General features: G+C 43.4%; 1 protein-coding gene across 2 annotated transcripts in view; it reads left to right on the top strand.

Annotated features, from left to right (window-relative positions):
• Window positions 1-24,500, top strand: part of KIAA0930 (KIAA0930 ortholog) — an 88,221-nt gene that overhangs the window by 19,157 nt on the left and 44,564 nt on the right. The gene's annotated exons all lie outside the window — the stretch shown is intronic.

Here is a 24,500-nt window from a genome sequence, read left to right as displayed (position 1 = left end):
AGCATGTTTTTCTTTAACTACAAATGAAATATTAGGAGGATTTATTTTTCTTTTTAATGAATTGATCTGTCTCTGTGACAGGATGAAAATGTCGCTTCATCCTGACAGATGGAATAGAGTCAAGCAGGGCTGCTAAGTAACTTACTCAAACCAAAAGAGTTGGTGACAGCTTCTGGTGGCTTTTGACTTGAGTTTTTTTCTGGAATGGTAACTTTTTCAGTAAAATCTTGGATTCATATAAAGGGCAGTATACATTCAGTCCCTCCATTTATGTGTCTGTGAGGTTTGTTTGAGGTCCATGGAGATTTTCTTTTTCTTTTTTTTTTTTTTTTTGGTCAATTTTGCAAAAGTTTAATCTTCAGCAATGTTATGCAGGCAATCCTGAAAGTGAAGACATCTAAGTTTTCATGCCTCCTGTCCAGAACGGGATTGTTTGGGAATGCTTCTTTTTGAACTTAGTGTCTAAATATGTGAAAGAGCTCCTCCAAAATGGTCAGGTGCTACAGTTCTAGCTATCTGACTCTGCTCCTTATCTGCTCTTTTATCTCTTCCTGATTAGACTCTCTTTCTTATGATTTCATAGAATCATAGAATTGATGAGGTTGGAAGGGACCTTTAAGATCATCGAGTCCAACCTTTAACCTACCCTGACAAAAGCCACTTCTAAACCATGTCCCTAAGTGCCCCATCTACCCTTTTTTTAAACACCTCCAGGGATGGTGAATCCACCACCTCCCTGGGCAGCCTATTCCAATGTTTAATAACCCTTTCAGTGAAAAAATGTTTCCTAATATCCAATCTAAACCTCCCCTGATGTAACTTGAATCCGTTTCCCCTCGTCCTATCACTTGTCACCAGGGACAAGAGGTCAGCCCCCATCTCTCTACAACCTCCTTTCAGGTAGTTGTAGAGGGCAATGAGGTCTCCCCTCAGCCTCCTCTTCTCCAAGCTAAACAACCCCAGCTCCCTCAGTCGTTCTTCATAAGGTTTGTCCTCCAGACCCCTCACCAGCTTTGTAGCCCTTTTCTGGACACGCTCCAACACCTCAATGTCCCTCTTGTAGCAAGGGGCCCAAAACTGAACGCAGTACTCGAGGTGGGGCCTCACCAGTGCCGAGTACAGGGGGATGATCACTTCCCTAGTCCGGCTCACCACACTATTCCTGATACAGGCTAGGATGCTGTTGGCCTTCTTGGCCACCTGGGCACACTGCTGGCTCACGTTAAGGTGGCCGTCCACCAGCACCCCCAGGTCCTTTTCTGCTGAGCAGCTTTCCGGCCTCTCTTCCCCAAGCCTGTAGCGTTGCTTGGGGTTGTTGTGACCGCAATGCAGGACCCAGCACTTGGCCATATTAATTGGCCTCATACAGTTGGCCTTGTCCCATGGATCCAGCCTGTGCAGGTCCCTCTCTAGAGCCTTCCTACCCTCAAGCATATCAACACTCCCACCTACTTTGGTGTCATCTGCAAACTTACTGAGGGTGCACTCAATCCCCTCATCCAGATCATTGATAAAGATATTAAACAAAAGTGGCCCCAGAACTGAGCCCTGAGGGACACCACTGGTGACCGGCCGCCAAGAGGATTTCACCCCATTAATCACAACTCTCTGGGCACGGCCATCCAGCCAGTTTTTTACCCAGCGAAGAGTACACCTGTCCAGGCCATGAGCAGCCAGTTTCTCCAGGAGAATGCTGTGGGAAATGGTGTCAAAAGCTTTGCAAAAATCCAAGTAGATAACATCCGCAGCTTTTCCCTCATCCACTGAGTGGGTCGCCTTATCATAGAAGGATATTAGGTTTGATAGGCATGACCTGCCCTTCACAAACCCATGCTGACTGGGCCTGATCACCCTGTTCTCCTGCACATGCCGTGTAATGGCACTGAGGAGGATCTGTTCCATGACCTTCCCAGGCACTGAGGTCAGACTGACTGGCCTGTAGTTCCCTGGATCCTCCTTCCGGCCCTTCTTGTGGATGGGTGTCACATTTGCTAACCTCCAGTCAGCTGGGACCTCCCTGGTTGTCCAGGACTGCTCATAAATGATGCAAAGTGGCCTGGCGAGCACTTCCGCCAGCTCTTTCAATACCCTTGGGTGGATCCCATCCGGCCCCATAGATTTGTGCACCTCCAGGTGCTGAAGCAGGTCCCTCACCGTTTCCCTTTGGATTACGGGGGCTTCATTCTGCTCCCCATCCCTGTCTTCTAGCTCAGGGGTCTGGGTACTCAGGGAACAACTGGTCCTACTGCTGAAGACTGAGGCAAAGACTTCATTAAGTACCTCAGCCTTTTCCTCATCCTTGGTCACTATGTTGCCGGCCCCATCTACTAGAGGACAGAGATAATCCTTAGTCCTCTTCTTATTGCTAATATATTTATAGAAACTTTTTTTGTTGTCCTTGACAACAGAAGCCAGGTTTAGTTCTAGCTGGGCTTTGGCCCTCCTGATTTTTTTCCCTACATAGCTTCACTACCTCTTTGTAGTCCTCTTGAGTGGCCTGCCCTTCCTTCCAGAGGCCATAGATCCTCTTTTTTTCCCTAAGTTGCAACCCTAGCTCCCTGTTTAGCCAGGCCGGCCTTTTTCCCCGACGGCTTGTCTTCTGGCACATGGGGACAGCCTGCTCCTGCACCTTTAAGACTTCCTTCTTGAAAATCATCCAGGCTTCCTGGGCTCCTTTCGCCCTGGAGGACTGCCTCCCAGGGGACTTTGTCAACCAGGCTCCTGAAAAGCTCAAAGTCCGCCCTCCGGAAGTCCAAGGTAGCAGTTCTGCTGACCCCTCTCCTTGCTTCTCGCAGAATTGAAAACTCTATCATTTCATGGTCACTGTTCCCAAGACAGCCTCCAACCTTCACATCCCCCACAAGACCTTCCCTGTTTACAAACAACAGATCCAGCAGGGCACCTTCCCTAGTTGGCTCTCTCACTAGCTGTGTCAGGAAGTTATCCCCAGCACATTCCAGGAACCTTCTAGACTGTTCCCTCCCTGCTGTATTGCATTCCCAGCAGATGTCCGGCAAATTGAAGTCCCCCACAAGGACAAGAGCTCGCGATCTTGAGACTTCTCCCAGCCGTTTATAGAATATTTCATCTGCCTCCTCATCCTGATTGGGCGGTCTATAACAGACTCCTACTACGATATCCGCCTTGTTAGCCCTGCCCCTGATTCTTACCCATAAACACTCAGTCTCGTTATCACCATCATTTAGTTCAAAGCATTCATAACACTCCCTGACATACAGGGCCACACCCCCGCCTCTCCTTGCTTGCCTATCCTTCCTGAAGAGCCTATAGGCATCCATGGCAGCACTATAGCTATGTGAGTCATCCCACCACGTTTCTGTGATGGCAACTACATCATAATTATCCTGCTGCACAATGGCTTCCAGCTCCTCCTGTTTGTTGCCCATGCTACGTGCATTAGTGTATAAGCACTTCAGCTGGGCTACAGGTCCTTTCTCCTTTTTACTGGCGGGAGCCGAAATTCTGCCACCCCCAGACTTATTCCTGAGGAGCCTGGTTACGCCCCCTATCTTTTCCAAGTCTGGTACCAGCATGCCACCTTCAGGCTTTTTGCTAGCAAGCTTGGATCTATCCCCATCCCCCTTCGAATCTAGTTTAAAGCCCTGTCAATGAGCCCCGCCAACTCCTGCCCTAAAACCCTTTTTCCCCCTCTGAGACAGGCTTTTGCCGTCTGTTGCCAGCAGGCCTGGTGTCCTGAAAAGCAGCCCATAATCAAAGAACCCAAAGTCCTGCCAATGACTTTGGGCGTGTGGAAGTGTTGTGCCTTTTTTCCCCTCACTTTGCTACTGAGGAAGTACTTAAACTTTTGGGCCCTAAAATAAATGTTGAAAAGGACCCTTCGGTTGCTGAGTTGTTAAGCCCTGCTCTCTGCTTTGCCCTCTACTTTGTATTCGTTCCCTAGGGGGATTTGCAAGGTCAGAACCTCCTTTGGTTGCTTTTTTTCTTCCTTGGGGCCTTTCCTATGTGAGCTAGAGCCACCTCTTAAAGTTTTGGGTTGTTTTTGGGGTTTTTTACCCCAAATTACTGTATTTTGTTATTGAAAACCTGCTGAGACCTTCCCTTTCCCAAACTGAGTGCTGCAAATGGTCGAATTGGTACTTGTGGCTGAGGATTTTCTTTGCCCTGCACCCTCCTCTTACCTTTCCAAAAGTCTTTGAGCCTAGTAGTAACACCGGGGCTGAATTAAGTCCTTAAATGCATTAGACATGCGGTCACTGTGTCTGACTAGAAGTGCTGTCACTGTGTTTTTATGCACAGTATTAATGTACAGTATCTAGAAAGACTGCAAGGTGTTATATTAATGAATCTAGAAGCTGTGGTCTGGTATCGTTTCTGTGTAGGTGCATGGAAAGGAGGCAGCTTCTGTTAGCAGGAGAAGAACAGGTTAAAATAGTAGGAGACACAGGAAAAGGTAGGTAACCAGATTGTAGGTTTTGGAGATGGTTGTAGGATAGCAAGACCAACTTCTTTAACTGCAGTAAAAACATAAAAGCCAAAGTAATTCAAAAGACAGCAACTGACATAAAAGATTAATGTATGAATTACTTGTCTAGTGATAAACATTTAACAGAATAATTCTGGCAACCTCTAAAAAAAAATTTCCTGTAGAAGTCAGGGTAATAGCTGATTATATCCGGTAGTAATCGTGTATAATTAGGTGCCTGAACTATATTTAAGCACTTTTATACCAAGTGAGCAGAAAGTGGTGGAGTAGATGTACTACCACTTCTTCTGTTCTGTGTACAAAGTATTTCTTCTGCAAAAGTCCGCAAAGAGGAGGAGGGCAGTGCGTTCTGTGTATCTTGTAGATCATTGACAATACCATTAATGAATCAGAAATAACTGATACATCAACAACCTAAATGTCTACTTTCTGATAATGTGGTACTGAGTCAGATGAAAGCAGCTTCACGGAGGAACTGTGCTCCAGTCTCTTGGCATTGATTGTGTTTGCACTCCTCTTCCTGTTGCCAGTGGCTAATTAGGAGGTAGAAAGACAGACCCAAAATGTGTTACAGAAATATTATAATTACATTTTTTAGGAAGTCTGTGTACATGTGTTAGATTAGCACCAGCTATCCCTGTCTTTAATTATTTGATTTTGGTATTCAGTTCTGCAGCCAAGCTTCTTGTTAATCAAGGCAGACTGACACAAACCTCTTGTGTAAGGCCTGAGGAAGAGAAGGCAACCGGGGCTGAGGGTTTTGCTGTTCCAGCCTGCGTGCCTGTCGCTGTGTCAGGAAGGGGACGGGGAGGAGCAGGTTGTGTGGTGGTTGAGCTGTCGGGCAGCAATGCCTTGGCAGTCCCCCCGCGGAGCCTGCAGAAGAGTCCCTTGTCGTGCTTGGGTAGCTGGGCTGGTTGTCGTGATCCCCCGGTCGCTTGCGAGGCCTTTTCCAAGGGCTTATAGCGAGAGCTGGGAACATCTCTGAAACAGCCCAAGGGATGGGACGGAGGTTGGCAGCGCCGGGAAATTGGTGGGATGAACCTCAGTGTGACATCAAACAGAAGGGGACGGCGCTGCCGCTTTACCAAATCTTTTGTTAGATTTGACCCAATTTACCAAATTTTTTGTTTGGTTCATGCACTCGTGTGTTAGGCTCCCGTGGCCAGTGGCACTGAGGCTGAGGCAACTTGTGTGTGACACAGAGGAGAAGGGATGCCACCTGCCAGGTGCTGCCCTTGTCTTGTGCCTGGTGGCGATGGACCAGCTTTTGGGCAGTTTGGGCTTGGGGGGTACTTTGTGTGTGTTCTTCCAGGTGGGTTCTGTGGTTTGTAGAGGGGAGTTCAAGCTTCATCCTTGCCCTGCACCAGAGGCCTTGAACAGAGAGTTTCTCCCTCACGCCTCTGTTTCCCTGGCATGTCTGGGTAGACATTGTCCCATGTCACCATGCTCATTAGCATGCGGAAGCCCATTGTCTGTGGCGTTTCCCAGCAGCCTTTGCTCCCTGGTGCATCACAGTGGGCCTGGGCTGGCAGTTGCCCGCGCTCCTGGAGTGACCGCGGAGGTGGGAGGAGGCGAGAGAGGTGGCTCTCCAGTTGCCCAACCCAGGAGCTGCAGCTGCACTTCCACACCTTCCGCGTGTCCTGGGGCATCACCAGTGCGGCGTCGGCATCTCCACGTGGCCTTGGTAGCCTTGCTGCGTAGGGAAGGGCAGAGAAGAACAGCTGGGGAAGGGGAAGAACAGCTGCCCCAAGCAAGTTTGAGTCCGGCTCCCCACCAGGGACTGGCAAGTGGCAGAGGAGAGAGGCTGCAGCCGCTGAGCTCTCAGCCCCAGAGGGTCCATCAACTGGTTCTCCGTGTGCCTTGGGGGAGCGTGAGCGGAAGGCTGGCAGGGATGGCCAGCCACCCCTCCGGTGGAGACGGAAGAGGAGGAGGCCTCCTGCTCGTCTCTGCGTACGGGACAAGCCCTGGAGAGCAAAGGCAGATGCCCCTGCGCAGACAGATGCCCCGGCACAGATGGATGCCCTGGCGCACGCAGAATCCCTGGGAGAGAGGGATCCGACGGCGCAGGCAGATCTCCCGTCGAAGGAAACGCCTTTTGCGCCGCCTGTTAATGTTAACTTCATCTTGACCTGTGTTTGCCTAGTTCTCTCATGTTTGTAATTTCCCTTTTAAAAAAACCTGTTAGTTCTCTTGCTGTCGTCTTCCACACAAGAATTTTGCAAGTCCTCTCTGTCGTGTTTTTTGAAAGTAAATGGCAAGTCTACCTACCACTTGGCTATTGCTTTGTGTTTTGGTGATGAAACCAGATGCTCGCCAGTCTTACTCAGTTTTGGTTGGTAATGGGTGGGTAGAAGGGGGGGTAGAAGGGCAACCTTCAGAGAATGCCCCTTTGTCCACACTGCTTCTGCGTTGAGGAAAGCAGCCCATGCTTTCCAGTGTTGGAAGTTGGAAGGAGACAACGCGCTTTCCAATAGATTAGTCCTCCAAGTCTGTAGCTGCTTGGTGTTGAATTGGAAAGAAACCAGGGTATCCAAAGGAAAAAGCTCAGAGATGTTTTTAAGCTGGCTTAGAAACAAGGAGAGTCCGGTAGGTTCCATTTCTCATGTTATCTGGTAGGATGTGACGCTGCCCTTTCTCCCTGTGCCCAGAGGTTGAGCTTTCAAGAGCATCTTCCTCTGCTCTCCTTTTCCACTGCTTCTGCTTGCCAGAGCAGTAGCAGGGTTTTGTGTGTTGCCCGAGGACAGAGAAGGACTTCCTTTGAACCTTCTGTGGAGTGTGGCTTGTGTTTGGAGTTGGTGGAGTTTCACTAAGGACATTTTTCCGGCACCTGCAAGGAAAATTAAAGAAAAGAGGTGACTTTGAGAGACAAGGATTAGCTAGTGTGGGGAAGGAGAACTCTGTCTGCAGTTCCAGTGCCGATGGAGTCATTTTGTAAGGAGCTCTGAAGGGCAATGAACTTGTGCATGGCTGACAGCACATGCCCAGGGACTGGACTTGGTTTTCACTTTCACGGCTGGTTGCCATGATCCCCCAGTCACTTGCAAGGGCTTTTCCAAAAGCTTATAGCAAGAGCCAGGAACGTCTCTTAAACAGTCCAAGGGATCCGATGGAGGTTGGCAGCACGGGGAAATTTGTGTGATAAACCTCAGTGTGACATCAAACAGAAGGGGATGGTGATGCCACTTTACCAAATCTTTTGTTAGATTTGGTTTATGCACTCGTGTGTTAGGCTCCCGTGGCCAGTGGCACTGAGGCTGAGGCAACTTGTGTGTGACACAGAGGAGAAGGGATGCCACCTGCCAGGTGCTGCCCTTGTCTTGTGCCCGGTGGCAATGGACCAGCTTTTGGGCAGTTTGGGCTTGGGGGTACTTTGTGTGTGTTTTTCCAGGTGGGTTCTGTGGTTTGTAGAGGGGATTCAAGCTTCATCCTTGCCCTGCACCAGAGGCCTTGAACAGAGAGTTTCTCCCTCACGCCTCTGCTTCCCTGGCACGTCTGCTGCTGCAGCAGCACTTCCACGCCTTCCACGTGTCCTGTGGCATCACCAGCATGGCCTCTGCATCTTCACATGGCCTTGGTAGCCTTGCTGCGTAGGGAAGGGCAGAGGAACAGCAAGTCTGATTCCAGCTCCCCACCAGCGACTGACGGGAGGAGCACGAATGGGAGAGAGCCTGCTGCCAAGGTCTCAGCCCCAGAGGGTCCATCAACTTGTTCTCCCTGTGCCTTGGTGGAGCATGGGCAGATTGACAAGGGTGGCCAACCACCCCTCAGGCAGAATTTGTGAAGGAGACTTCTTGCTGATCTGTGAATGATTAAGCCCTGTAGAATGAAGGCAACCGCCTCCGTCCTGCTGGCGAAGGAAATGCCTTTTTATTCTAGCTTCAATTTGTTTTATTTATGTCTAGTTTATGAACGTATCTAATTTCACCTTTAAAAGAAAGAAAAAGACAAGAGTGCATTTTATTTGTTATGTGACATGAGTAGAGAAACCCTTCTTTGCTACTGTCGTAATGTTGTTGTTGTACCTGTTACATTAGGTTGTTTGTTAAAGAACCAATAGAAAAAAACTTCTCGGCCAAAAAGCCTGTCCAAATAAATCTTTAAGATCAGCATGGTGGGAGGAAGGTGTCAGCCCATCTACTGAGAGCAGAGCAGAGGTTTCACAGATGCACTTTAAGGGAGGAGCTGTAAGAACAAAGTGGTGGCAATCACCCTAGTTTGGTTTTGAAGGGAATTGTTTTGTGAAAATCAGTCTTCAGGAAAGTCTGATCTTATTTGTGGTAATTCAGTCACTGTCGTATTCAAAACAAGACTTTTAAACCAGCAGTGTGTTGTTTTTTAAATAATTTGCAGGTCTACCATTAGGCAACACTTTGGGCAACTTATCATTTTAAGTGGTGGTTCTTAGTTGATGTATACTGCCACAGTAGTGGAGAAATGGCTGTTCAATGATTAACTGATAAAAACAATGAGTGATGAGTTGATGGTGGTGGGCTGAAGAGAAGGATGACAGGCCAAATAGGGACTAGCAGTGTGTTAGCTGTGCCTTGTGCTCTTGGACATGTCCTGTGCTGCAGCAGCAGGAAGGAGGAGGGGAGCGTTCCTGTGTTGGGTCCCACTGGTGATTGGGGGAGGTCCTGATTCTGTTGGGGTTGGACAAGTGGGACTGTCCTATGGTTCTGGACCTGAGCGCCCCCCACATGCATGTCATCTGCTTCAGGCACTCGGTGAAGGCACGGGCTTCCTGAACTTGGGCACTTGGGTTGACCAGTGGGTTTCCTCTGGTGTCTTTGGAGAACCTTCCTGCAGCCTGACTTGCCACAGCTTTTGCTTATATTGGAGGTCTCTGGCTTAGATGTCACATTGGTCATCTCACCCCATGGACCCGTGTACTGGATCTGGCTCGGGTGTAGTTAACTTTCTTCATAGCAGCCTGGATGGTGCTGTGTTTCAGATCTGGGACTAAAATAGAGTTTCCAATGTGCGTTTCTATTTTGAAAGGTTTGTAAAATTTCATGGATCAATAAAGTGCAGTATCCCCGATAACCCAGTTTGCTTATACAGCTATTGATTGAAATTAATGTATATGGGTTAAAATCAACATGTGTGTGTTGAAATTCTTATGTTTACTTGTGGCAATGTATGGTGCTTTCATGCTTTGTGGTAACTTAACGATGCCGCATAAGCAGCATCCTTGGGATGTTACGTCCAGCTCGGTGCGCTTCGCCTGGTTACTTTTGAGTTCAGCCCAGGACGCTTGGAAGTTTCCCTAACCCGGGGATTTATCCCAGGTGCTGGGAGCAGTCGAGGCCGTTTCCCTGATCCTGGGGTTATCCCAGGCGCCGGGAGCAGCCGGGGCGGTTTCGCCGATCCCGGGAGCCGCCGGGGCCGCGGGTGGTTGCGATGCCGCCGGGCCGCTGTCCATGGTGCTGGCGGGGACGGGCCGTGGCCGTCTCCCTGCAGGGGAGGCTCCGCGGGCACCTGACCAGGTTTCAAGCAAATTATTTATTTATTTATTTAAGTGCTTGGCTTTCCTACACCCCTTTTGTACCTGAGGATAAAGTGTTCTGTGGGAATTGGGTGGCAAAGGGGAGATGATACATTTTCTGAACTGTTTTGTTCAAGTGCAGATGGTGATGGTAAATTTACTTTAAGACTCTTTTATAGATCTCTCCTCACTGCTGTGTGATCTGTGTTTTCTACAGTGATTTCATGCAGGTTTTTTTTAAGCTTTCAATGCAACTTATCTCAGGTTTTGAAACAGTTTTGTCATTATCATTGAGAACCTAAGTGCCTATGATACTTTGAACCACAGGGATGGAGAGGATTAGTAGCAGGAAAAGATGCAGGTGGCATCATATGACACCGTATCATTCCTGTCTGGTGGAGCAGAGCACTGGAAAATCTGCGGTGACAGACAGATGCATAGACCTGAGAGGAATATGTGTGCTCAAACATTCCAGTTCATGGCTGTTCTTTATGGAGTTTTGGGAGGCTGGAGGGACCTGTCAGGGCTTCTGATGGGATGTTTAGAGGATGAGTAAAAGAATCTGATCTCAAAGAGGAAGAGGTGGGGGGACACTGAAAAGACAGCTGATACACTTTCTTGATTAGGCAGTTTCTACTTTTTCATACACTTAGTCTTATTGCTGCTGGGTGAAGCAACATAAGAAAACCCTTTGAGTTCTTCAGTATCTGCTTCTCTACAGCAGTACTTTCTGCTGATGTCCTTTCTGTTTACCTCCATGAGATTCTTTAGTCTCTGTAGCTAATGAAAAAGAGGAAGAGAGCTTATCTTCCCAGATTCAAGTGGAGGAAGGGAGGCTGACTGCTTTCTCTTGTTAGGAGAGAGGAGACAACTTCTTCCCATTTTAATTCTCTCCAGATAATTTGATTGTTATCAAGCCACAGGCTTGGTAAGAGGCCACTGATGCTGTGGGATGACTTCCTGAATTTGTAACTACATGGCTCTATAGCACAGTGTAGGCATGGATTTCCTTGAAATCAATACTTGCTTGACCGCAGCCAGGTTACACACCCTTTTATGGATTTGCTGACTCATCTACAGCTGTTTTCTGGATAAGTATTAAGCTAGAGATCTCAGTTTTTCTTGCTGGGATAATATTGAGTCTAATTATTTTATTAGCTTAGTGCCTTTAATTTGCTGTCTTTTCTGTGAGCTCTAGAAGGCAGTTCTCCCCTGTAAGCATGACTTATCTGTGAGATTACTGGCTCAGGCTTCTAGAGAACAAATACCTGAAATTAATGTGAAAAGACGTGTGGTAGATGATCAGCAGACTCATGCTGAGAGGATTTGAGAGGCTGCCTGCCCCAGCTGTGTCCACCCCGCTGTCTGCTGGAGATGATTGCCTCCATAGCAGAGGTTGCAGAATGGTCATGGGGTCTGTTCCTCAAGTGCTCACAGCCTGGCAGACTGGAAAAAAAAAATCAATGTTAGTACGTTAATACTCTGAACTACAGCTGTTGAGGTGCAAATTCAGCACCTGTTCTGCTGTCCCCATTCCAAGGGCAGTAATTTACAGTGGAAAAAGGAACCATTAGCCACAAATGACAACCTTTGAATTTTTTCCAGCAGAAATTGTGTATGTTTATTTGGAGTTGCCTTGTGCTCATCCGTGGTGGAAAGGTGATATTTTCATAGTTCCCTCCTATCCCCGTGATGCTTGTGCTAGTGTTCAGGATTTCAACTTTAGTTCATCCCGGGAGAAAATCTGTGATCCAAACAGTGCACTAGGCTATTTTCAGTAAGTACTGTGCTAGAGGAACGCAGTGTTTTTCTTCCTCCTTTCTTAGTTACACATTTTAGTCAAGAGATTTATCTAACTGTACAAAACTCTAACATATGGAAGTGTCTTCCTCCTGCAATCTATCACCCTGACACATCAGGTTTAGGAATAACACTTTTTCTTTATTCTAGCTATAACAATCATCCATGTTAATATTTGGAGGAGAGATAATTTCGTAATTAACTTGTGATTTATTTTTATTTTTCTTTCTCCAGCTGGGAATCATCTTTTACAATGGTTTCTGCTATTTTATTTTCCATATTTTAATTTGACAGAAAATTTCTGACAAATGCTTTTAGTGCTTAAACAGGACAACAATAATGATGTGGCAGTGATGAGACTGTTAGTCAGCTTGACAACTGATACACTGTGAAGAAAGCTCAGTTTTTTTCCTGCAGAAAGAAACGCACATGTCAAAGGTATCAAGATGTCAGATTTCCTACACAAAAGAAAACTGGATGGGAGAGCAGATAAGAATTGAGGTTTTTAATTTGTGAAGCACAAGTGCTGGGTCTCAGCAGTAACTCATTTTTCCTCCTCTTTTCCCTTTAGCAAGTCGGAAGTAGTTTATCCCTACTCTGTCATACTGCCTTTCTTTCTTCCAATTAACTGCCTTACCTGCCCAAAACCCCAGCCACTCACTCAGCTGCATTTGCCTAGGTGTATTTTCTAATGGAATGAAGTCCTCGTTTCACCAGGAGCAAGAAAGTTTGGGATCCTCGTTAGTAAAACCAGAAATACTTCATTTATCTTGTCTGCTCAGCATATGCCTTTCAGGGGAATGCCTGGCATTTCTAAGTTACGTCAAAAGACTGTAGGGTAATTGTTATGTATTTATGGTATTTAATACTAAATTCCTCCCCTTATTTTTTTTTTTCTTGCTCTGATCTTTCAGATATTCTGAATCTTAGTGGTGTTTGGCTAAGAACAATTGAATCAATAAATGCATTCCTTGCACGTGGCAAGAAGTATTTGTGTCAAAATGGCATTTAAAGCCTGATGGTAAATTCGATATTTTCCCCAAAACATGCAGGAACATCTGTGGTTTGGTCCATGGTCTTAGGTGGTACAAATATGATGAATACAGTTTTTACTTTATGATGGTGCTATAAGTCTGGGCTTTATGGGAAGAATAACAACAAAATTAGGTTAGAAGATGTAAGTTGAATTGTGTTCCCCTTCCTTTCTATAGTTTCTGTTGTATCCTATCTTGCTTCTTTCACTGACGATAAGTTACACTGGCTCTAGGGCGACTTATAGGTGCACCGTGTAGTCTACGTTGGCTGCTTGGCAAACTGCCTTCTGTTGAGGGCTCTCCCCTCTCAGTTCTCTGCTTGTTGATGTCACCGCATTTTTTACTTTATTCATACTCTGCTTCATTTATTTCCTCAAAGTTAGCCCAGGTAACATGCAAGCACTCTTCAATAAAATCTCAATAGGGTTTAGATACCAGAGCAGTTATGCATGCTAAGTTTGGAAAAGGAATTTTGTTCTGGCCCAGACTCACAGCTAGAAGGCTAAAAAGAAAAAGGGAAAGAAAAAAAAAAGTCTGGAAGAATATCCTTTTGTATCATTTGCAGCCTCAGTGTAAGGAATTTTAAGGTATTGAGATTGTGAAGAGCTGGCACGTAATTCTGGTATCACTGTTATGCTGCGAATGTGAAACAGCATTAGCAGGTCCCAGCAGCCAGTGGCAGAGCATGCAAGCTTCCCCACGTACGCGTGCCTTACCATGGCATATTCTGCAGTTACGGACGCCTATGCAAGTGTCAAGTAGAAAGAGATGGATAAGACCTTGAAATAGTATCTTAAAGCTTACAGAATGGGACTAAAGTAGGTAGGGATGGGGCACGTTTCGGTTTCATCTTGGTTTTGTTTTTTTTTTTTTTTTAGTAAGCATAGCTTTCATTGTATGTATTGTTATACTAGTGGAGAATTCAGAGACTGCTCAGGAAGTACAAAAACTTGAAAAGGAAAAACAAAATCAAAAAACCACCTGTATGTGTTTTTACAACTTACAGAAGCAAAGTAGACCACAAGAGAAAGCATCCCTTACTCTGTTTTCCTGAGAGGAAAACTGGGCAGCTTCCCAGGGTGGCCAAAATAGCCTGCAACAGAAGCCAAAGCAAAGCGTCGGTGAGCAGTGGGGTCCTGGCCATGATGGCAGCCCTCTTTTGTGCCTCCTATTGCTTTGAAGTGCTCTTGCTTCTTCCCTTCTGCATGGTTGGTTTTAATGAGAAAGTAAGATTTGAAGGTTAGCATCTGAAAGTAGATTGGTGTGGTCCTTTGTTAGCATTGGAAAGCAAAATTATAACTGCGACCTTCAGTTAGCTGTTTGCTTCAAAACTAACTTTATTTTTTTTTTTTCCTCCTAAACTGTATGGGTGTAAGGATTTGTAAGACATAATCCTATTCTACCTGGATGTTTATATCTCTCTCTCTCTTTTACTGCTTGCTATCTGCGAGTGCTTTTTTTAAAAGAAATACTCCTGTTTACTGAAAGAGCTATTTCATGCGTGTCTCTTGCATTACATTTTCTAAAACATTCAAGACTTCTTAACTATAGTTTGAGCTTGCGATGTAGGATTTACCATTCATTCATCACTCACAGTCTCTGTGTGCACTTGCAACAAATCACAGTCCATTTGAAATTCCTGTTTTGTAGCCAGGGGACGTGCATTAAATGTAATACATTCAAAAGGTTATTTTTTTGCTATATTGGTAATAATTGTATGTTGTTATCTTGTGTTCTTAAGTGACATATATTTTAAGTACGTAGTTACTAGAACAGGGCTAGAATTTACGCCAATTCTGGTAACGATGGCAGCTTGCGAAATCTGGCATGATGTCTGGTAGGCTTTGTCTTGGCTCAGTAGATCTGTTAGCATTTCCAGTAACCTTTCCCTTCTCTTGATTTAGTCCTTCATTTTCATCCCAGATGCTTTTGTTTGCATTTTTAAAAAGAAAAAAATCTGTTAATTTCTTTTTATGGAAAAAAGCTTAAAATAAATCATATTTTATGGAGAAATTCAGGGCTTTGGAAGGGGAGAAAGTATTAAATTCCAGATTCCATGCATGAATATATTCAGGTTTTAAAAGATTCTATGCAATTATCTACTGTCTCTTAGCTGCTTTGATAACCTGATTTTATTCTATTTGTTGTGTGTATTCTCAGGGAAAAGGAGACATACAATAGGAATTTTGAAACAAAGCCAGGGGCTAGAGTAGAGGGAAGTGTGTACAATATTAATAACAATGTCACATAATAAAGTGGCACTTAGAAACCCAAGTCCTTTGACTTTCCATGAAACTTACGCTTGACGTGCTTGCAGTTGCTTGGAAATGGGATCTGTATTTCTAAGTTAGATGTGTTTTTAAAATATTAGCATTTCCTGTGATAAATGCGTTTTGTTGTCTTTCAGAAACCTAGTATGTGCTTGGACTGGACTTGCTTGTGTCAATAGGGAAATGACTATCTGTAGCAAAACCAACTGGAGAATATTTTGGCTGTACAATAAAATTTGTTGTGTTTGTCCATGGTCATTGCCCTGGAAAGTATATGTTTATCACCTGCTAATAGTAACCAGGAGCTAGTATTGCTAATCTATTCCTATGGAATACACTAGTTTCCTGTAAGCTGCAAGAGGAATTTTTACTTTCCTCTAGGAATGCGCTAGCTGACTGTGTTTCCAATGTGTTTTTTCCAGAAGTGGCAAAGTTAAGTTTTGACATGATCCATACCGCTTTTTCTATTATTCCCCTCATCAAAATTAGTTCTGCATGTTATGAAATATTTAAAACAAACAAACAAAAAACCAAAATGAAACAAAAACCCCAAACCACAATAAAATACCACCAGTATCCCCCCCAAAAAACCCAACCCCAAAACTACATTGCTCTTTTATATCAAAATTAATCCAGTTTGAGAACCTCCTGAGTTTGAGAGGAATTTCTATATTCATAAGATTATAATTTTACCCAAGTTACTGAGGAAAATTAGGGTAATTCCAAGGTTCTAGAAAGGACAAAAATCTCCATGTTTTAAGGTGCAGCACAAGCTCCAGCTGCTAAGTTTTCGGGTGAGACTTGGGTATGCAGGTGGTTATCCCGTACCTACCTGTTGTGAAATGATTCTCACTCTTTCTGAGGCTCCCGGTCCCTGTTAGAAACAAGATGTGGCGCTCCGTGGTCTTCAGGCATGAGCTGGAATGGCAGTTCTCATCTTTTATCCTTCCCATGTTTCCTTAACAGTATTTCCCTATGATCTCTTCAGGTTTCAGATACCTCCACCCTGCCCTCCCCGGCTTCGTTGTCAAGTATTTTTGGTCCTCACTAAGCAAATGCCCCACATGGAGAGCTGGTGGTTTATGTTATTGATTATGGTAACAGATACTATTTTTACACTGCTGGCAAGAGGGCAAACACTTTTTAATGCTAGTATGAAAAAACAGTATCTTTGATTTCAGTGGAAGGAGTGCAATATTACATGATATTTGTCTTGAAACATTTGAATTTCTTGAGAATATTTTGTAATGCAAGAGAAGTTGGTCACTGTCATCTTCAAGTGATTTAATGGGACCTGTAGGTCCTTATCCATAAAGTAATCACTCTTCATCATGTAACTTCAATATTTATATCCTGTCTCTGCTGCTAAATTCATCAGTGTAATATTTGACCTGAAAAGCTCCAAAAGTACCACTTTGAAGCCTAATTTCAGTAAGTGTTTCTTGCCAAAAAGTGTAGAATATCTGCTGATTGTTGATATATATAATGTTAACTGTTCCTTTTTACAATCGGGGGTAATTAGTAGCATTAGAGCACTGAGAACTGATCAAGTTTGCACCCTTACAAGCTTAGTGGCCAATTTCAGTGAACTCAGGATTTGGCCTTCAATTTATAGCTATTAAAAAGCAGGTTTCTCTAGACCCTTTCCAGAAACATGATGATGGTGGAACTTTCCCTAAGAAAATAAATTAGGAAAAGGAAGGAAACTAATTCTTTTTTTTTTCTTATGGGGAGGTTGTTTCTCTAAATTTTAGGGCAAAATATGTGTAATTCTTGGGAGAGATTATTTCTCTGGAAACTGTTATCCTTGTCTTTCCTTGCTGTTGGAATGCAAGCAAACACAGTCAATATCAGAAACGTCTTCTGTGTATAATACACCTTGTACTATTTTCTGCCAGCCCTTCACAAAAGAAGGAACTTTTAACTAAATAATAGATGGATGTAAATTTTGTTGTCCGAGTCTCATCTATCTCCATTCTATTCGATATTTTGATAAGGTACATTTTGTGGCATCATAGTTATTTGTGGATGATTCTTAGTTGGGAGTAATATGCGCTCCTGACAACTTTGGAAGGCATTGGGAAGGTTTAATTTGCATGAATTATTTTCTCTCCTAGGCAGAAAGGAGAAGGTTGTTTATGATACCCAAAGTGATGCTGCAGTATAAACGAACTATTTAATATTTTCCAGGGAGACAGGAAACTGGTTGTAATTGACATGTATGCTATGTTGACGGCAGTAAATCGTGGTGACAAGATAAACTCTGAGGTGTCTGCTGATTAGATATTTGGAAATTGTGCTATATTGAAACCAAAGCCTTCTGTCTTAACATTTATGGCACAAATCTATCCCATCCAGTGAAAGAGAAAGCGACTAGGTAGAGGTATGGTTATCGTGCAGGGATTCTGCACCTCCTAAAAGACACCTCTGCGACAGATGTCCCTTGACACATCAGCCTTGACCTTGATTGTATAGCCTCTTTGGATAAAAGAGAAAACTTTGTAATCTAGGCAAAGTCTGTATGTAATTATACAAATGAAAATGAATTGTATTAGCGTTAGGGACAGTCTGAGGGGTCAGGAGGAGCATGGGGCAGTGGAGAGCCATCGCTAGTGAATATACTTGAGATAGATATATATGTATATGTATGTATCTTGATATAATTAATATATATACTTGATATAAATATACTTGAAGGTTATACTTCAGTCCTCAGAATCAAAAGTTTTTACATTATGGCATTTTCCTTCTTTTTTTCGAGAGTGATAATCATTTTGCAAGTAGAGGATAGGTATGTGATGTGATTGACAGGTACTTGACAAGTGTGGACCGTGAGGTTGCACTGCTAGAGCTATGGCTTGACTTTTATATAGAGTTTCAAAGTTAAAGTTCTGTGGTATAGGAGGGAAACTATTACTGGGTAGGGTACTGTGATCTTTAGAACAGAATTAAATTTTATGTGCTATTGTTTAGTGCAGCGTAAGGCTGAAGCACGACTTAGCTCTGAGTCATTTCTGTGTTTCAGGAAGTAGAAGTCATCAGTTGAAAATTAACTCAGTTTCTCTGAATCTCGAGTGTTTTGGACCTGTTATTTCATGGAATTGTTCACAGGCCTTCATGGAAGACTTTATATAGTCTATTCCTAAACATAGAAATGTGTTTTATCTTTCCCTCTCCATGCAGAGGACCACAGTTGTTTGATCCAAGTGTGAGCTTCTGGCTCATGTTATTTTGGTCCTTTGAATCAATTATCTGGTGAGAACAGGCTTTAAATTTAAGGTGTGTACTGAAACTGCGTATTGATTCTGGGGACCTCAGTGATGTCTACAGTTTAGTTGTGCTTAGAAAAGGTAATAAATATGGGCGGTGATATCAACTACTGGCAAATGAATAAATACAGCACAGCAGCTGTAAGAGTAATTGACCTCATGTTTTTCTCAGCCTTTTAACGTTGATGACTCAATGCTTGAAGCTCAAATTTTGTCAACTCCCCTGTAGATATGCTATGAAGCCAAGGTTGAAATCAATTATATTGCTTTTAAAAAGCCTAATATGTGTGTGCAAGTTTGAAAGCACAATAGAGGTTATATTCTTAAAATGCCCACAGAAAGAAAGGGAAGAGCAGCAACATTTCTGTTTGCTTTAGGCTGTTCTTCTTCATTCAGCTTCAAATGAGCTTCTCTCCATCCTCCTTGTTAATTACTGTCTGTTACAGAGAAGTGTGTGCTGTATTTGTTATAAAATTATTCTCTCATCTCTAATTATATTCTGCTTATCCTCTTCATATTACGTTAATGGCTGTGTGCATGCGATACATGATGGGGTAGGAGAACAGTTACCCTCCATTTTAAGGTGAGGAAAAGAGGAGGGTTGTGTCAGTGGCAGAGCAGGACATTTAATCTGCGGCATCTGTCTTGTCCCTGTCACTGCTGTCACCATGATGCCTTCCTTTTCTAGCTAGAGTTCTGCCAGAAAAAACTTATGTTGAAAGTCTGTTGTCTTTTCTGACAGATTTAGGACTTGCATGCTTGCAAAAGCAAACTTCTCACTGTGCTATGTCACTACAGCTGGCATCAGTGGTGGTGCTCCTTTCCTACCCTGGTATTTCAGAGAGGAATGTGCTGCAAGGATGTGCTCTGGGGGCCTCTCCTTTGGTGACACGTTCCCTCTGTGTTGCCTGCTCTTGAATCATTTGCCAGTGAACTTCTGAAAGTTTGGTGAAGTCCTGCGTTTGTATAAGGTCAAACTGAAGGGATTAAATGATGTCCTTTTATGCAGGCGTGGGAAGAAGACTGAACTTTAGATTTCTAATGATCTGGCTAGCTGGCAACTATCACTGGACAGGGAACATCCATTCTGATTTTATGTAGTCATAATTATAACTTTATAGTATCAAAGGTAGCTTTAATCTATGTGATGCACTTCTCATATTGTCCTTGAAGAAATACTTGGCTAAACTCAAAACAAAAGTTAAATATAGTGTGAATCACTTAGAAGTCTAGTTTGCTTTCCATGCTGTGGGTGTAAAAATCTTCATAAGCATTTAATTAACCCCTAAACATCTAAGGATGCCCATTTTACAGATGATAGCACTGTGGCAGAATTGGATGAAATGAGTTTTATGATGTTTCACAGTTAAGAGTAGCTCATGGCAGGCTAGAGGAATAGGGGGAAAAAAAAAAGCATAGGCAGAAACACTGTCTGAAATTATTGTTCCTCTAAGCTCCGAGTGGTACATGCTGAAAAAATGATTATCCACCAAATGGGAAATCTTTTCTTCTATTCCTTTGAAGCAAAATAATATGCTGACACTCCTCTTTATCCACTGATTTTTTGGAAAGCATTAATTTAAAAAAAAAATAAAAAAATCACAACTTCTTATGTGGATCTGGAGTCAGTTCCCTGAAGTGAATGCTCAATATAAAAGTCTAATAGGTAAAAAGAAAGACACTTATTACATAGCAGCTGGCATAAATCTTGCCTCTAATGAGGATAAAATCCATGTAAATGAATCATTACAGTAAATTGTTGTAATTAGGATTTATTCATGACAAAGGTCTCATAATTATATAATCAACTTCTAGTGTATTAAGATTTATAGTCTGAACTCTTAATACCATTTTATTCATTTAGAAGCAGAATTTGCTGGGGGAGGAGTGTTTTCAGGAAGCTGTCTTGCTGCATGCTCTCAACTATAGATGGAATTCAATTCCTTTGCAAATATCATCTAATTCTGGTGTTGCAGAAGGCTCAGATTCTCCTCTGACAAAAATCAAACGGTTAGCATTTTAAAAGGTCTGCCCAAATACTGAATTCAAAGCTTCAAGGGCTTCTAAGTGCTAGGTGTTTTATTAAGTGCCGTCCAACTTAATGGTAGCGTATGTGCGTGCACGCACGTCTTCTGGGTGTTGTGCAAACAGCAATGGACCAACGTGATAGAAAGCTGCTGCCAACTCATGATTGTCTGGCCAATGAAAAATTGGCATCTGTTTTTGATCTCAGTCCTCGCCAGGTGGATAGAAGCAGTATCGGGTATAATAGCAAGTGGGTTAAGGTCATCAGCAATCCAACCGCGAGCTGGGTCCATCCAGTTCTTCCATGGGTGGTGTGTGATGGGGACAGAGCTGCTCTCTAAGCCGTACCATCTCAAGTGCAGCTGAGGTCCCGCAACAAGGTGCTGCGGCAAAGGCTGAGAGATTGAGACTTTGTGCTCTCTTCGGTCTATGGAAAAGAGTAATTTTGTCTGCTGGGCTGTCAGCCTGACAGTTTCAAAACCATCCCCCAAAACAATTCTAAAAGCAGTTTCCAATTTTCTTCTCGGCAAAGCTGGAAGGCTTCCAGTGAGATGCTGTAAACCACCAACATAATAACTGTAAGGGTACAGCGTGCTTTTTGGGGATGCAATCGTTGAAGGCAAGCTTGAGGGGACATATTGGATCTGACAGTTTCTGGCTTTAAACAGTGATAGATTTTTTCCCCTCTCTCAAGTTTTAAGAAGTATGGATTACAATTACAAATTTTCTTGTCTCCATTCCAAGTTAATGCTATTTAATAGTAGATTTTAAAGGCTAATTCTTCTGTGTGCTGTTCCCCATCCTTCCTGCTTCCACTAAAATTTAATAAAAACAGCTGTGTTGCAGTGATTTGGCTCTTTTTGGCTTCAAGAAAAGTCCTTTACCACTGCAGTCAGAACAGTTAGAACATCCTCAGGCTGGTTTTAATTGCAGCAGTGTCTGCCAGTATCCCTGAAGCTTGGAGGACGATTTTACATCTAATCTGTTGCAGGTAGGGTTTTGAATTGACAGCCTTCCAACATTGCCATAAAGGTTTTCAGGGTTCTTTTCCCCTGCATTATGCTGCAGTGCTGCAGTAGCTTCACTGCCACAGCACTTCTGTCCCCTGGTTTTCTGTTTAGACTGATGTTAAACATTGAATCAGTTTGTCCTGCATTCTCCAGAAAGCATAAAAGCACGCACAAAGTCCTGGTACCTTACCTGGTTCTGCCGTTCGCCTGCATGTATTAATGCTCTGTTATAACCACCCGTAAATTGTTCAGAAGAGCATATTAACTCCTGTGCTTTATTGCGTAAAACGTATCTGGTGGTGTAAGCAGCTCATGTGACAGCTTCTCAGATTTTCGCAGGTACTGCCAGAATTTAGAAGTTGTTTAACCCTTGTTTATAATGCTGGGTTTAGATAGCTTGATGATTTTGCTTTATAATGGAAAAATATTTCCCCCCTGATAGAAAAACATTCTTATATAAATTTATCAGTGGCTTGGCTAGGGTTATTTTGTTTCCTCATTTATGAAGTAAACTCAAAGTGGTGTACTTCTGAACACTAGAACATTTTCAGAGATGATTCTTACAGAATGTAGATTCTTTTTTCTTTTTCCTTTGATTTTCCTAGAACTCCAGATGAACTCGGGGCAATCCTCTGTCCCCTTTTCTCCCCCATCTCCATTTAATTAAGGCTGGGAATTCAGGTACTCAAAGCCAATGAGATCTAATAAGTTTCTTGGAGACCATGAATGAATCACAATGAATGCGTGCCCTGTTTTCTACTTTTTGCTAAATATAGAGGCGGGACTGGGTCATGGTATCCTCGACTGTCATTGGTAACACATGAACCTTCTTAACCAAGTTGAGCTCTATCTTTACAGCTGTAGGGATTTTTGCCATCACTATTCCAGTTGAGGGGGCTGCTCCGGTACTTCATGGCTTGATTGCTTAGGAATCTGCTTCAAATTTACGGCCCACATATGTGTTAGCGGGTAGTTTAGAGCCATTTGTCCCTGTGTTGGCAATGTATCCTTAAACCTTTTTTTTTTTTTCTTCTTGGTGTTTATCTGTAAATATATTGACCAATGGTAACCCTGTCCTTCCTCAGCCTGGTTTTGATAGTCTGAACACATTTGGATCCACTCTTCTGTGGTAGGCTCTCAGATATAGCTGTTTGTCATACAGTCCTGTTCACCTGTGCCCAAGGAGGGGTGCAGGTGCCCAGCATCCCATATCTGAGCTTTCCAGTGCGTATTCCCTTTCTCTGCTGGAAAAACTGGATAGTACTTAAGTGCATTGCAGATTTTATTCACGATTGCACATTATGTTCTATGCCGCCTTAAGTAATTGAAATGACTTCACAGCAGCCATGCAAATAAAGCAATTGCAGCATGGCCTGGAATTAACCTGCACTGGGAACTAACTGCCTTAGCCTTTTTCTGTTCTCTCTCAGCCTTTTCATTATTATTTTTTTTAAATATAATCAATTTATATACGTATTTTCAAATACCACCCTACTTGATGATGATTAACGTATTCTGTGCACGGTCAATCAGTGGAATTTCATTTTGTTTCAGTATTACTTTTGGATTTAGTTGGAGAGACCTAAGATTCTGATTTCAATCACCCATTTGTCTGCTAAAAAATTTGAAAGTCTAATCTCCTGCTCACCACAATAATTAAAGATTGGAAGAAAGATTTCTCTTCCAAATATTGCACACACAATGAAGTAGGAAAATGTGCTGAGTTATGCTTGTGGATTAAAAGATTGATTGATTGCTTTATGAAGCTCTGAGGTTAGCCACCAGTGTCTAAGAAAAATCATGTTCTTTGTTATGGTATGTGTCAGCTTTCTTGGCAATTGACTGGAAAAATCTTCTAAAGCTTAATCCAGGTATCGTTGTAAATAAATGTCACTTCTGTCTTACACGCGATTCTTCTCTGCAGAACTATTTCATGCGTGCAGTGTACTGCTGAGAGGGAAATACACCAACCTGAATGGCAGCCGAGGGCTGGGGAGCAACGTGTGTACCAACCTGGCAGCCAATCTGTAACTTTTAGGGAAATAAACCACTGTAAAAGATAGATATTCTGGAGGACAGGTTGTCAGCTGCATGTGTGTACATAAACACACCCCTGCCAGTCTTGCTGTTTTATACGTAACACTACCATCCATCACCCATTTCAGGTTTTTGCTGTTTCTCAGCAATGTAATTTATTTTTTAGTGTTTCTCTCTTCACAAGTTTTAAAACAGCTAGGCTCTGGCTAACAGCCGCAGTTATCTTTCAGCAGGGCTTCGGGGAGGGGATGCGATTACTCCATCAAGGAGCCTCCAGTAGGACTGAGGAGCAGTGGAGAAATTCAGCTCCTTTATCACCAGGCACAGTAGTGCCTTCTCTCCTTGTCTGTATAAATTGTGGTCTTTAACAGCGTGCGAGCATTACGGCACAGAAGATGCAGCACCTTTTGCTGTTTTTTACAGTTAAGTGCTTTGAAGAGTTTTTCAAAATGTGATGTCACCTCTGCTGTGCCTCCTTTTCCTGGTGAGAAGCCAACTGCCTTGCTATTGCTGATGCTGATGTAATTTGTCTCCTTGAACAAAACTTTGTTGCACCTTCCTCCTCTCATTTTTCCCCTTCTCCCCCTGCTTTTTCTTGTTTAATTGGGATTTGGGACTTCAACATTCCTCATTTCCTTCAGGGAGAGCTGGGTTTTGTTCCTTGACAGAGAAAGGGTGAACTACAGTCACCCCTGCACGGGTACGTTTTTGTTCCTGTGTATTGATTTAAGGAAGGTATCAGCTGCTTGTTTCTGAAGGATTGGCTATACTCCTTGAGAGCATATAATAAACCTTTTGGCAGCTGGTGGCTTGATGTCATTAGCTGGAGCATATATTGGCACTGCATGCCTTTGAAATTACTCCTTGAGTGCTTCTTTGGTGTACTGTTGCTCAGTGCACCAGTGCTGTCCTTCTCCATGGCACAGGCATAGCCAGGGTGTACTCATGGGCCCTGATTTGCATTTCTTTTGCACAGGGGCAGATTGGTTGCCAGAAGGTGGTTTCGTTTGATGATGGCCAAAGATGGGCTGTGGGTTTGTGTGGAATGGTGGCTGTGCTGTACACAGTAGAAAAACTTACTCTGAGCTGTGCAGGAATATTTCTG

The sequence above is a fragment of the Chroicocephalus ridibundus genome, chromosome 1 (assembly GCF_963924245.1).
Source record: "Chroicocephalus ridibundus chromosome 1, bChrRid1.1, whole genome shotgun sequence".
Taxonomy (NCBI): domain Eukaryota; kingdom Metazoa; phylum Chordata; class Aves; order Charadriiformes; family Laridae; genus Chroicocephalus; species Chroicocephalus ridibundus.
This window is presented reverse-complemented; position numbering and strand designations above follow the sequence as displayed.